The sequence below is a fragment of the Leptonychotes weddellii genome, chromosome 7, assembly GCF_054177405.1.
Source record: "Leptonychotes weddellii isolate Sample4059 chromosome 7, ASM5417740v2, whole genome shotgun sequence".
Taxonomy (NCBI): Eukaryota; Metazoa; Chordata; class Mammalia; order Carnivora; family Phocidae; genus Leptonychotes; species Leptonychotes weddellii.
The window spans coordinates 97,493,214-97,508,694 of record NC_138375.1 but is presented as its reverse complement, the minus strand read 5'-3'; the positions used below and the strand labels follow the sequence as shown (position 1 = coordinate 97,508,694).

The following is a 15,481-nucleotide window of genomic DNA, read 5'->3' as shown; positions in this document are numbered from 1 at the left end:
AGGGACAGGGTGAGGCCAAGGTTGCAGAAGGCCCAGGAAACTTCAGTTGCTCTGGTAAGGGGATGGCAGGAGAGAACAACTTCGGCCCGGTCTCGCCGAGCCTGGCACCGCCGGCGCTGCTCGGGTAGGCACCGGGTCAGGGCGGGGCGTCGCCCACACTCAGCCGGGGCGGAACCCACCGAGGTGAGTGAGCGGGGCGGTGTGCGGCGGGGAGCGCCCGGGCACCGAGACCCAGGCGAGCTAGAGCGCTTTCCGCGGGGTTTGGCTCCTGTCGCTTCCCGTCTCGTAGAACCGGCATCGCGGCGGCGGGAGCCGCGGCGCTGCGAGTCCTCCGAGCCGGGCTGCGGGGCGCGGGCCGCGCCGGAAGGGGGCGCGGAGCCGGCGGCTCCCGGACGCAGACGCAGGTAAGGGCCAGCGGCTCGCAGCCCGGCCGGGCGCGCCTTCCCGAGACAGTCTGGCCTCCGCCGGCCCTGACCGGCTGCGGTGGCTCTGCCGGGGCTCGGCGCGCAGAGCTGGGACTGCTGGAGGGCTGGGCTGGCCTGGGCTGGGGCTGGCCTGGCTGCCTCCCGCCCCGGCCTCAGGTGATGCGGCCTCAGCGGTTTAACTTGCGCACTTGAGGCTCTCCGCGGAGTCCTCGGGGCGTGACTGTAGACCGGGTGGAATTACACCGGGTCTGGAAATGTGAGCCAGGGCCGTGAGATCGGGGACCAGGCTTGGGGAAGGGCTGATGGGGGGAAGCAGGGTTCCGGTGGAGGGCAGGGAGCGGGTGGTGGGCGACTGGGTCGGTTGTTGGATGGTCTCCAGGTCGGAGTTGAGGAACTGAGTCCCGTTTCATCTGAGAGCTTCTGGGAAGAGTCGGCACACACCCCCTTCCGTGGCCCGTTGCCTCTGCACAGAGCCACTTTCTTTTGTCTGGTCCATTTTGGTATTGGCCTTTCAGCTGCTTTTGTTGCAGCCTTGGATCCAGAGTGCACAGAGTTGGCTAGGCTGAGGTTATAAGGACGCCTTGGGCAGCGGGGTGGAGGTGAGGAGAGGGTTGGGGGCGGGGGGCTGTTATTATTACTGCCGTATTTAGCACTAACGTGTATGTATTACAGTGTTCTTTTCCGGATAGTACTCAATACTTTTGTAGCATCTAATAATTTCAGGTGCACCCAAGACAGCATTCATTAGTTAACTTCAAAGGAGCGTTGTGTGGAAAGGTTCCTATTACCCCATTTTATAGACCAGACAGCTGAGGCACCCACGCCGAAACATGATTATATCAAAAATCAGCAGTCAGCCCTTGTGAGAGCTGTGATTAGAACTTGTCTGGCTGAGAGTTATTCTCTCAACCTTGAGTTATTCTCAACCTCATACAAAATGTAGGGCTCAGAGTGCCCGTCGGATACTTTTTATGTTTTGGTTAGTCATTAATTACTAACACCTCTCATTAAAAATAGAGTTGCGTCCTTTCAGACTCCTGGAATAGTACCCCTAAAAAGTGAAACTTAAAAGACCAGAATCATTTTGTTGTGGAAACCCAAGTTCAGCTGCCTGTCGCCTGCCTGAAAGACCAACACTCAGGAGAGGAGTTTTGATTGGAAAGGAATATGAGCTTTCTTCAGGAGACCAGCCACCTGGGGGAGAAGGTGGCCTCTTGTCCAAAGGCCTCCCCCTAAGTTTCTGCCTGGCCCAGAGATTTTTAAAGGGGTTTAATCAATTAAGGGAGTACAGTGTCTCTGTGACGTTTCTTGATTACTTCCAGACTTGGTGATACCAGCTGCAGAGTTATCTTGGTATTTAGAGGTTGTGCAAGAAGATCTGGTTCCTTGGTACCCAGGGGTGGTTGTACAAGAGTACCCTGTTCTTTCTGCAGTGGAGGGCAAGGTTTACAGATGCACAAAGGGAGATCAATAAAGTCATTTGAGTGACCTTAAGATGAAAAAAAAAACATTTTGCTAAAAGATTGCTGGGCTAATCAGAATGTTCAAGGTGGCTTCAAGCATCCTTGCTGGCCTCTGTGGCCTGGGAAAGTTCTAGTCTCTTATTCCCAAGGCCAGTGGTCTGCAGATCCCAAAGAAAGCAAATTCGTTCTATTGCAGATCAAGGGCCTTAAATCAACAAGCAAGGAGTGTGTTCACTTAAAGCAAGTTAACCCTTATGACCAGCTGGAGTGCTGTTAGAGTTTCATTTGTTGAATAGGATCACCAGAGTAGTTGTAAGGACTAAATCTGTCTTTGGTCTGTCAAATCTTTAATATCCTATATAAATATGGTGCCACTGGGAGCCTTAAATATTTATTTAATGAATAAGTAGAATGGAAGAAGTGGGCGCATAGGTATTCTAGAATATTGAGCAGCAAGTTTTCTTTTCTCAACAGAAGAATTAAACATTTCAGAGAACAGGCATTTCAATAATTTCAATGAAATTTAACTTGTAATCATGTGCATCTATGTCCTTGTACTTTTTTTAACTCTCCAGAAGCAACAAAAGTTCACCAGTTTCCCTAGGGTTTGCTCTTATGTGAGTTTGCTGATAGATCTTTTACTGCCCATATTTCTTCCTCTCTTTCATTTATATATTTGGTTTTTCAAAGTGAAGATATTTTTTCTTCTAAACTCAAGTATTTAAAAAACCAAACATCCTTTTTTTTGATAAAATAGATTCCAGTAGGATGCTTATGAGTGTATTTTAAGGTAGACACCAGCCTCTTTAATTAGTAGCTGTCATTACATCAAGCAAGAATTCTTTCAGGCAGCTATGCAGTGAATTAATAATCATTTTAATAGATCTCTGTAATATTTCATGACACACTTACCTCATTTAATGCCTTTTTATCAGGCAGTATAAAGCTAAAACATTTAAATTTTGCTCACTACATAGCACAAATGTTAGGGCATTATTGCCTAGACTTAATTATTGACTCGTGAAATAAACACAATTCTTTCCTTACTCATCCTTCATTCAGCCACCTGAAAAAAAGAATGATAATCTGGCCTTTCTCTCATAAGGGATATTTGGATAATTAATGAAGTAAATATTGTTAACTACATGGGAAAAAGATGCCCTGTGCCTGCAAAGTGTGACCATAGAGTCGTGAAACCCTGTCCCTCTCCCAAACATGCTGTTAATTATTTTTTGAAGGAGAGTGGTCATTCCAAGTAGTTAAACACTTCCAAAAGTACTGCTGCGAGTTAAAATTATTTGGAATCTTTTGAAATTTCTAGTCAATTTATAAGTAACAAAAACATGCTTTTAGGATCACTTTTATAAGTACTGGTTTTTGTTTGTATTTTTTAATTAAAAAAAAAAACTATATAACTGAGTTTGAACCTGTATTTTATTTACTAAACTTACCTTGATAAAATGATGTCTACGTGATTGTGAAACTCATTTCTACCTTTAAGATTTTATCATTATTAAGGATGTTTAAAAGATTTTTGAAGCTGTGAAAGCAATTTCAAAAGGGTGATTTAGAAATAGTTTTAAATAATGGCAACATTGTTAGAATAACTTTGCATCCTTCCCAGAGTGACTACTCTGAAGGGGACAGCGCCTACCTGAAGGCTAAAGTTCTGTGTCTGTGTGTATATTTGTACATAGATATATTTATTTCTATGTGTACATTTGCATGTTTGTTAAATATTTTGAAACTAATAATTTGTATTATACCCTAACAATTTATAGTAGTCCACAATAAAATGGGGACATAAAAATACCCACATTAAAATATCTTGTTTTGGGGCACCTGAGTGGCTCAGTCGGTTAAGCATCCGACTCTTGGTTTCCGCTCAGGTCATGATCTCAGGGGTCTTGAGATGGAGCCCCATGATGGGACCCATGAGCACAGTTTGCAAGATTCTGTTTCTGCCCCTCCCCCTGCACCCTGCACGAGAGCGCTTGCGCCATCTCTCTCTCTTTCTCTCTCAAATAAATAAAATCTTCAAAAAAAAATCTTGTTTTCACCCTAGTATATGATAGTGTATAAAAATAGAATCTTATTGATGAAAACTAAGTATTCTTGGTACTGTAAACATTAAGCACTTAATTAACAAGGTGTTTCATTGCTTTCTTAGATTTTGAAAAAATTTAAGGAAATGACTTCATTGGCAAATCTTTTAGAAAAGCTAGCTAAAGAAATCAGATCCGTTGCATTTTTTTATCCTGATAAATTTCTCTGTAGCAAGTAGAAGTATTAGGGATGGTTGTATTAATAGAACTGACCTCAAATTCTACAGTCTCTCTACCTGATTAATTCACTGATGGTTTGATAGCTGGAAAACTTTAGAAACAATCAGTAGATCATTAGCACACATTTTTAAAGCCGCTTCAAAGCATCCTTCATAAAATTGCTGAGATAAGCATGAGAGTTACTCTGAATGAGAATTGCTTGTCCTATTTAGAAGCCTATTAACAAATCTATCCACGGGGCCAGACTTGGAGTATGGACACCAGTGTAGCCAGCTTTTAATGACTAGTATAGACAGGTGGGCCAATGATACAATGAGTAAACTGAGGACTATTTACTTAAAGTTTCTTTAATAGAGATAGAAATTAAAACTGAGGTATATTTTTCTGGCCATCTTCTCTTTGAATTTTTGGTTTTAAGGCAGCAACTATTCTTTCTCAGACTACTTGTCTTTAGGAGAATATATAAGTTGTATGATAAATATTTATATAGCTACCCTTGTCTGACTTAAAACCAGCTAAGGCTGTATAGTCCTAAATAAAGCTTTCTCTCTCCTAGTCGGGCATTATACTGTTTGCTTACCAAACAGCCATATCCTTTCCCAACTTAGTGTTTTGGCTTATATTATTTTCCTTGCTCAGAGTACTCATTTCTCTCCACTCTGCTTGACCAATGCTCTCTAAATCCTCTCCATCCTCTAAGACCGGCTGTAATACCACTGTTTTCCACAAAGCTTTCCCTGACTCCCTAATTCTTGTTTTTAGTTTACCAAGTAGTTCTATGTGTTGGTTACTTTCTGTTTTTTATTTCATTTACTTTGTCCTTGAACTTGTTCTCCACCTAGATTTTTTTCCTCAAAGGCACAAGACATACCTTAAATACATATTTTTTTCTGAATCATGTGCATCGACTAGAACACTGGATAATAGCAGGGTGTATCAGCTTACAACATTAGATCTATGAAATAAATTTATTAATCAGATACTCAGGCACAGTGTCTTCATGCTTCATAATTATATCAGTTACTGTTCTAGTAGAAAATAGATTGCAGTCTCAAATAGGGTAATGGAGAAGAGTTTAACTTGAAAGAGTTTAACTTGAAATGCCTGCATTAAAAGAAACGAACAGTGGATGGTGAAGCATCCCAGGACTAGCAGCAGTGAGAGCCATTATCGTGTGTAGGCCTGAATGGATATAAGAAGGGAACCATGACTAAAACACAAAGAGGGTAGCTATGTGGAAAAGGCTGTCTAGCTACAGCTCTGGCCTTTCTGTGATCAGGCAGGGAAGGAGCTGCGGAAATAAATAACCCAGCTTCACTCTCTTGCAGTCCTGTGATGTCCTGTTTTTTTCTCATCTAATTTAGTTACTAACATGCAAGAACACTTTATTTACAAATAATCCATTTCATTTGAACCACTATGTTTTTCTTTCCCCTTATGGTGTTAGATGGTATGGTATTATTATACATGCCTTCTCAGTTACTTATTTTTTCATACTTTATGTTTTGCTTGTACAGTGCACAGGAGACATAGAACTGTCTGCGTGTCATTGGCAAATCTCTTACCTTCACCATTTCAACCATGTGACTTGTCGAAATCAATCAAGGTTGCTCATTTTTCTCTTTGTGCCATTTTGATAGATCAGTGGTTTTCAGCCTTAGTGTATGTGGTTCTCAATGCAATGATTCTGATGCAAGCAGGTTTAGGATAAGGCTTGAGCATCTGTTTGTTTATTGAGCATCTGTTCTTTTAAAAAATATTTAGATATTTCAGATATACAACACATGAGAAGCACTAGCAAAGGTAATCACTTTGACCCAAAGGTTATGGTTGTAGCCCCTTTTCTCCTCATTGTATATATAGCACTGTGCATAAGGCTCAAATGCAATTCTAATATTGATTTATGTACTCTTGAAAGCAAAATAAATGTTTTAGATATTTAACATTGAGAAATGCTTATGATACAGAATGCAAAGTATTTGATTTCCATGTTATTAATAAAAAATTTGAAGTTTAGAAAAATAACACATTTCAAATCAACAATACAGTGAACCCTCATGTTCTCATTACTTAGTCATATAAAAATTAACATTTTATGATTTTTTTCTGATTTTTTAAACGGTAAGATTTAAGCCCTCTTAGACTCCTTCTCAGTGGTTACCATTATCCTAAACTTGGTGTCTTTTATTCCCATTCATGTGTTTAAACTTAGGCTACCTCAGCATCTATCTGTAAAGAAGATAGAACATTGTTGCACATGCCTTGAAAGTTTTTTTGTGACTGTTACTATGTTGTGTCATTCTTTAATGAGTATATTTCTGTAGCCTTTTTTCCTTATTTAAGGTAATTTAGAAATTTTTCTAGATACGTGTACCTTTAGTTTGCTTTTATTGCTATACAGTATTAAATTGTATCAATGAACAAAAATTTGTCAAATCTATTGTAAAGTGTTGCTAACATGGGATGTTCCTATATATTTTTTATGTACATAAGAACCTAGATGTAAAACTGAAAATCAGTAGATAAACATTCTCTCTTACCAAATTTTGCTAAGTTGCTTTCCAAAATGCTTGTGCCTAGTTGTACTTCCCCATAGAAGTTTATGGGACTCTTGATGTTGCTTCATATCGTTTTTACATGGGATATTGTCAGACATTTAAATTTTCCCCAATGTAATGGTCGTGAAATGGTATCTTATTTTAATTTTAACTTTCCTGATTTGGGTGAAATTGAACACGTTCCATATGATTGCTAGCCATTTGCATTTCCTCTTCTAGAAGTAGTGTTTTCCTAAGTTTTGCAGCTTTTTACCTTACTTATATAAATTATATCTAGATAAGAAGTAAACATGCCAAAAACTTAACACTGGAATATGCATAAAATTATTAATCTTTTAACAAGTTGTACAAAAGTTTCCCAGTTCAAAAGTGGTATCTGAATAGCAGCCTCCAGTGTAGTTTTTTTTTCATTTTTATTAAGTTCCTATGAAGATGTAGAGTAAAATGAAAACACGACATAAAGCAAAACAAAACAAAAAAACTCATAAAACAAAAAAGCTAGGAGGAAGTGACCTTAGGAAACAGATTGTCCTCTGCTAAGAAGAATTTCTCTACATTAGCACCTCCATTCCCTATGCCACTCTTGCCTATTGATACAGACTGCCTGATGAGTACAGACTAAGAGGCTTCTTTCTGCCCTTCAGTCAATTCCCTCAGGTGGGTAGGTCCTTTACCAACTAGCAAACTGGGAAGACATCCCTCTCAACCTCTCAGATACTGCTCTGAAACTCCTGGATGTTCTTTCACTTTCTGTGTTCGACGCAAATTTCAGCAAATGCACAGGTGGGAATGTAGGGGGTTTGTGGTGGATGCCACAGAGCATTTGCAGAGCTGAAATGCAAAGAAGCCTGTTGATAGTATTTGGCAGCAATTGCAGTTTGTACCTGTTTCCATGGGTCCTGTCAGTTTCTCTCCCAGGGAAATGGATAGGTGATAAAGGGTGGTGCATGATGCCCCCTCTGAAGAACCGAAGAGAGAAAAGGGAACCAGTTGGTGGAAGCCTGCTAGAGATAGGGAAACCAGATTGAGCGCTTTGTGTATCAGCAAGCTCTGCCACCATAGATATGAGTCGGTGGGCAGAAGAGTGACCACGGTAATTTTTTTACTTTGTCTGTTTCACACCAAGTCTAGTCAGGCCTTCCTGTGATTCATTCCTAAAATGAAATCTCTGAAATACTGTGGAACAAAGGAAGATTGATTATTAAAAGGAATTGTGATGTAACATTAATTTCAAAGGCTTGATAGGTAGTAGTTGAGTGAATACTATGTTTTGTATCCAGAGTATTCAATTTATGCTTCAGGGGTTCTGCAAATAGTGAAATATTTAAGCTCTTCTTTTCTTTTGTCAAGTTGATATTTGGGAATCCCTTTCAAGATTTTGTATGAGGGCAAAAGTACCACTGCTGCTTTCTTAAATACTGGTATTCTTAAAAGAAATGTCATAAATCGAATCAGTTTCATTAGGAAATCTTAGTGATCATCATTAAACATTTTGTTGAGAAATTATGGATGTTAGAGGTACTGAATCATGCGTAACTGCTCAGAATGTGGGATAAATTAGTTTATCACAGGTGCAGAAAGACTTAAAGAAGGCAAGCTAACCTGTACATTCTTCAGTAGCCTCTGAGGGCCTCAGGGAAGGGGAGGACAGAAAGAACAACTATGCAGCATGTCTGTTTTAGGATTATCATAGGCCTCGTCTTCTTAGTTCAGAGCATCACTGAATTTCAGAGCGATCCGTGATGAAGGATTGTCTGTGTAGAACAGCAGGTTCTGCGTAGACAAGCATTTGCTTGCCAGACAGTGGTAAATGGGAGAATGAATGATGGTCCATTAGGTATGTCATGATGTAAAGTATGCAAAAATGCAAATGTTAAAAGCAAAAAAGTACCAATATCCAGATGGTAAGCTAGGAGTGTGTGCAGTTTTTGTAGGCTCTGTTGACTTATTGGACCCTGTTTTATTGTTAGAATGGTTAAAGGAGAGTGCTTCTGATGCCACCCAAAAGCTGATCAAGACTGAAAATAGATCTTGATGCTTGTTGTAACTAGTTACCGCTTCCATGCCTTACCTTCTGCCCTTCTTAACTGTAGTCATCTAAGATGCCAGCAGGAGGGGGGGCGGGGGTGGACAGCCAGTGATGTTTTTGCCTTCTCTGTTCCAGTAAATAGCTTAACAGAGAGCACTTTGCACCCCCATCCCAACTTTAAACTGTCTGTGAGGGCTTCAATCCACTTCACTCCTCTTATCCTTATAACTCTTAAGACTCAAGAAATTAAGAACTTTGTCCTCACAAAGTGGTGAGAATAGTTTAGGAAGTTACTTAAGTTCTCTAGGCCTCAGTTTACTTATCTATAAAATGAAGTTAACAATTCTAACTTCACAGGAATATCCTGATGATTAATGGAGCTAATGTCGTTAAATAAGTACTGTCCTCAAAAAATACTAGCTAATGGGGCGCCTGGGTGGCTCAGTCGTTAAGCGTCTGCCTTCGGCTCAGGTCATGATCTCAGGGTCCTGGGATCGAGCCCCGCATCGGGCTCCCTGCTCGGCAGGAGGCCTGTTTCTCCCTCTCCCACTCCCCCTGCTTGTGTTCCCTCTCTCGCTGTATCTCTCTCTGTCAAATAAATAAAAAAATCTTTAAAAAAAAAAAATACTAGCTAGTATTTAAAATAATATCAACCCTTTGACTTCATGTTGTATATATAGAGATTTTAGTTTAAAAATATAAAGAACGTATCTCTTTCTGGCCCTTTGCTAATTAAAAAGAGAAAAAGTCTAGTTTTCTGATGGATTGCTCCATAGAGGTTTATAAATAATTTGAATACCTCCAGTAACACACAGTCCTCAAACCACATATGATGTCATGCAACTCAGACAGTCTTCTAAGATGGAGCCTCTAAAACGTCAATCTCTATAACAGCTTTATGAGGCTGAGACCAGCTTCCTTTGGTGGTGTTTGCGAGAGTTCCCTGGTGATGCCAATAAATTGTGCCTTGACTTTAAGCAAAGTAAGGAAGTGATTTTTTTTTTTTTTGGTCTTGCCTCTGCTTACTTGCTTACTCAGTCAACTGATTGGTGCCCCACACTGTGTCAGCACTATAGTAGATTGAACTGTCAAAGAGCTTGCAACTCAGCAAGGAAGATTGACATGGAACAAGTAATTAAAAGTGTGATGAATGTTCTGAGGGAGAACTAGAAAGGTCTTCAGTGGAAAATAATAGTTTATTATGCCCACCCCTTCAGAAAGGGGTATTTAAGCTGAGACTTGAAGGATATGGAGGTACTCCCTAGAGGCTACAGGTAAGCTTTCCAGGGATCCAGCGATCGGAGGAGGAGGAGGGAGCCAGTAGAGTGGAGGATCTGGAAAAGGCTGGACGCTGGACTATAGGGCAGACGGGCCAGAGCATGGGCAGCAGCCTGGTGAGCAGAGCACTAGGAAGCCTCTGAAGGAAGCAGGAGAGTAATGATTGGTTTTGCATTTTCACAGACTCTTCTTTCAGTGTAGAGAATTAAAATGTTTCAGATTTTCATAAAGGTAAAATTTTGGTGACTAGAACCATAATTTCTGGCCTAGAATTTTTGAGGCCACACATTTATTTGCTTATTGTTTATAGAGTGTATAGAATGAAATGTCTTCCTTTCTCCACATTTCTCCCTTAGTCTGTTAGAGAAATTCCATTCTACCCTTCTTATTTTTTTTAAAGATTAGAGAGAGAGAGAGCACGTGCACGAGTTGGGGAGGGGCAAAGGGCGACCGAGAAGGACAAGCAGATCACAGAAGCCAATGTGGGGCTTGATCCCAGGACCCTGGGAATATGACATGAGCCGAAATCAAGAGCCAGACGCGAAACTGACTGCGCCACCCAGGCTCCCCTCCATTCTGTCTTTTTGAAAAAAACTGGCAAGCAAGCTTTTGCCCTCAATCCACCTTAATCCTCTTCCCTCACCTTCCTTTCAGGATTTTCAAGTTTTCAGAACAAATTCTAAGACTCATGACTATAACTCTGAGTGACATTGCTAAATAACAGGAATAAGTAGTTTTTCTTGGAGTAGTTAACTGAAGGAAAGGCTACCAGTTGTGATAACCTGAAAACCTATGCTACAGATACCTAGAACTTGTCTAGAAATATTTGACTATGTATCATGTAGATTCATAGATGAAATTGTAACAAAGTAAAAGAAAGCAGAACCAAAAAGAACACAGGTGGGGAGAGCTTGGAAAGTAGACACGTGACAGAAACTGTCCTTGCTCCTAGGGTGAGGTCGCCTAGGCTCACTGACCTAGGGGCTTGTTGTTTCTTTTATTTTGTTTTTAATACTCCTACTGATCCAGGAGACCAGAATCCTTGGGTACATATGAGGGCAGGGAGTTGGCAACGGAAAAATCCCTGTAAAGCCAGGACTTAGAAAGGGCAACATTCTCAGTATAACAGTAGATAAGAAAAAAAACATTGTCTGCTGACACAGAGAGATTAGACCGAAGTCTATATTGGCCTAGTCTCTGAGCAGAACACAGAGAAAAGTCTCATCTAAAAATTTAATTTATAAAAAATTTCAAACATACACAGAAGTAGAGAGAATGGCATAAGGAATCCTCATGTATTCATCAGCCAGCTTCAATAGCTATTATTCTTTCATTTTTCTTTTTCCTACATTATATCATTTGTTTCTACATTATATAGTTTTGCCTGTGAATAATGAAAGTTACCGTATTTATCTCTAGCCTGAGGACCTTTAAAAAAAATAACAGCGTTATATTATCACGTCCACAAGGTTAACCATTTTTAGTATCATCCAATACCTAGTTAATGTGTAATTTTCCCCATTTGTATCAAAAACATATTTTTTAGAGTTGATTTCTTTGAATCAGGATTGAAACATGGTCTACACATTGCATTTGACTGATATAGCTCTTAAGTTTCTCCTCCCTCTTAAAAATTCATTTGTTTGTTGAAAAAAAAAAAAGTCATTTGTAGAATTTTTCACATTCTGTATACAGCCAGTTGTATGCTTATGGTGTCATTTAACATGTTCCCTTATTCTTCATTTAGTAAAGAAAATGGTTCTCAGATTTAGCGGCTTGCTTGATTTGATGACGGTTAATTTTTTTTTTTAAAGAATATAGATGGTGCTGAATACTTTTAATTGCATTATATGAGGAGGTGCATGGTGTTTGTTGTTATGGGCTGAAATGTGTCCTTGCAAATTAATATGTTGAAGCGCTAATTCTCAGTATCTCAGAATGTGACTGTGTTTGGAGATAAAGCCTTTAAAGAGGGGCTTAAGTTAGAATGAGGCTGTTTGGTAGGCCTTTATCCATTCTTAACTGGTGTCCTTATAGGCAGAGGAAATTTGGATTCACAAAAAGACATCAGGATGGGTGCCTCCAGAGACCATATGAAGATCCATGAGAAGGAAGCCATCTAAAACCCAGAGAGAAAAAACTCAGAGGAAACCAGTCCTGATGGTCCCTTGATTTTAGACCTCTAGCTTCCAGAACTGTGAGAAAAATTTCTGTTAAAGCCATCCAGTCTATGGTACTTCATTATGGTAGCCCTAGCAAACTAATACAGTTGTCCTGTATTTGCTTATGGTTGTTTAGTTATGATGTTAGGGTTGAGTTCATGTGGTACAGCCTTATACATACATTGTAAAATGTTCACCACCCTTTTTTTCTAATGTTTTTAGTATGACTGATGGTCTTTTTCCCTAAATCTGTCATTTTATTAGAGGTTGAAAAATGGTGATTGTATTAATCATCCTACATTTATTAGCATGATGCCTCGTGAGTTTTTCCTCGTTAACTATTTGGTTACCCTAAAATAGTTTGTATAGCAGAGGAAGAATAAGTGCTTATTTGATTCTTTCCCTTTATCCATTTTCAGATTCTCATGTCGTCTAAATCACCTGAGAAGCCTTAACTTCTAGATTTTAGGTCTCGAATTTATACTACCAGAATGACCCAGGGACCCCCCAAACTGAGAAACTTCCCTGAAGAGTATTCTTGTGCTGGCGATGTCCCTTAAGCACCTGTTTAGTGTGAAACTGTTCTTTCTGGAGAGACAGGTCCACAAACAGGGCCCTATATTTGTCTCATGGTAGAGTTTATATTCCAAGATAATAAAACTCAGAAGGAGCTGAGTGAGAATGAGGGGTCAGTATTTGGTTGTTTTTCATACTTAATGCTTTAAGTAGATCTTAAGTATTTTCTGGCTTTCGAGAACCATCCCACATTTAAATCTGCTCAGACACTCTTTACAAGTCCAGATTCCTGAATCCAGCTGTGTACTTAATAGTTATATTTGAAAGTCAAGGGGCACCTGGGTGGCTCAGTCGGTTAAGCATCTGCCTTCAGCTCAGGTCATGATCCCAGGGTGCTGGGATCGAGCCTCGCATCAGGCTGCCTGCTTCTCCCTTCCACTCTGCCTACTTGTGCTCTCTAGCTCTCTGTCAAGAAAATAAATAAAATCTTTAAAAAAAAAAAAGTCAAATAGGCCTCTCAAATTTAATATATCCTAAACTGAACTCCTGATCTACCCTCCTGTTGCATCCTGCATCCTTCCCCGTATCAGTTGATGGCAGTTCCAGCCTTAGAGCTGCTCATGCTAAAAAATCTGGAGCTATGCTTGATTCTTCTCTTAGACCCTATGTTCAGTCTGTCTGGAAATCCTGTTTGCTCTATCTACAATGCGTATCCAGAATTTGACCGTTATTTACTGCCACCACCGCAACCACCCTGATCAGAGTCTTGTCTTCTGGCTGGATTACTGCAGCAGTGTTTTTCCATTATAATGGCATTTATCTGGTAGAAGAGGTAACGGATAGTTTTAATAACCATATTTCTGCTTTATACTTAGAATTTTATCTAAAACTTGGGGCGCCTGGGTGGCTCAGTCAGTTAAGTGTCTGCCTTCGGCTCAGGTCATGATCCCGGGGTCCTGGGATCGAGCCCCTCATCGGGCTCCCTGCTCAGCGGGGGAGTCTGTTTCTCCCTCTCCCTCTGCCCTGCCCCCTACTCGTGCTGTCTTTCTCTCCCTCTGTCTCAAACAAATAAAATCTTTTTTTAAAAAAGAATTTTATCTAAAACTAAATCTTACGCCTTTTTCTGGGAGCTTACAGTTTATAGGAAGAAACAAATGTATGCGTTAGTGTCATACCTGATGGTGCAGTGACTTGAGTATTAATCAGAGGCTTAAGTAACTCATGAACTATTCAGAGGTAAAGACTGCTCAGGAAAGAGCAAGCAGTAAAATACCAGGAGCTGTAAACCCTTTTGGGGGGAAGATGATGAGATAATTAAGTAAAATAAACAAGCCCAGAGTTTTTGGCTTCCAGGTCAGTGCTTTATCCACTGGGGACATAGCTACTTTTTTTTTTTTTTTTTTTTGGTCTCAGTTATCTAGCAATCTTTCACAGTAACCTAGTATATAGCTGCCTCTGTAGCCAACAAAAAGCCTCTCTGTATAACTGTTCCTTTTGCCTAGAGGAAAAATGGTTTTTGAAGCCAGGTCAGTGTGCTTGTCTTTGCTGCCATTTTCTCATCTGAATCACTTCTTGGCTGTGGATACTTGACCCATCAAAAATAATATAGCCACCCAATAAAAGCATGGCAAGTTAGACAACTACTTAGTACCACCTTTTGATTAAGACCTTGACTCACATCATATTAAAATATTTCACATAAAGTAAATCCCTTACAGTCTGAGGGATTTTTTTACTTTTCTTTTTTTTCTAAGAAATCAGTCTGAGAAACTTTTCTAAGAGATCAGTCTGAGAAACATTTGGGGAGATAAGCCTCCATTTAACCTCAGGATCAATTCTTTCTTTTTTTTTTTTTTTTTTTTAAGATTTTATTTATTTATCTGAGAGAGAGAGACTGAGAGAGAGAGAGCATGAGAGGGGGGAGGGTCGGGAGGGTCAGAGGGAGAAGCAGACTCCCTGCCAAGCAGGGAGCCCGATGCGGGATTCCATCCAGGGACTCCAGGATCATGACCTGAGCCGAAGGTAGTCGCTTAACCAACTGAGCCACCCAGGCGCCCCAGGATCAATTCTTTATTGAGATGTTTCCCTCCCAGAACCCTGATGATTTTGTGTATGCTCTCCCACCCAACTGGCTTAGAACCCCTCTCAACTTCTCATATGTGTTCATAGTACATGTATGTGTTATTCTTCGTATTCTCTGAAAAAGTAGTAGGTGCTTGGCAAATACTTATTGAATGAATGAATATCTGTAGCTTCAAAGCTTAACTTTAAATTAATTTTAAATTAATTAAATTTTAATTTAATTAAATTAATCCTGATTTTATTTTCATCTTCCTACTGTCTCTTCCAGTTAGGAATATTATTGGGAGTTTTATTTAAAATACATTAGACATATTTTAGATTGCTCAAAAATTCCCAAAATGACTAAATCTATTCCTTGAAACAAAAAATGGCAGACTTACTTAACAATGGTGATTTCTAACATTTACATGTGAATACAAAAATACACCATTTATTTGTAAAGTGTATTTTGCTTTCCTTACAGTTCTGTTAAATTACAGTATGTAATTTCTACCTTTTCTCATATTTTCTCCTTAGAAAGTAGCGTGAAGAAATTAGTGAATATATGTGTCCTACACACTATTATTTTCATTCATCTTTAGAACATCATTTCATTCCTTTTTTAATTTTAATTTTTATTTTTTTGACACACAGAAAGAGGGCATGTGCGTGTGTGCACGTGAGCGGGAGGAGTGGGGGCAGAG

The 15,481-nt window shown here is 39.8% G+C and overlaps 1 protein-coding gene across 1 annotated transcript in view; it reads left to right on the top strand.

Annotated features, from left to right (window-relative positions):
* The first annotated feature begins 350 nt into the window (after window positions 1-350).
* Window positions 351-15,481, top strand: part of RNF180 (ring finger protein 180) — a 170,890-nt gene continuing 155,759 nt past the window's right edge. The window contains exon 1 of the mRNA XM_081826817.1: window positions 351-404. The gene's annotated coding sequence lies outside the window, so the exon portion shown is untranslated. The remainder of the gene's footprint in view (window positions 405-15,481) is intronic.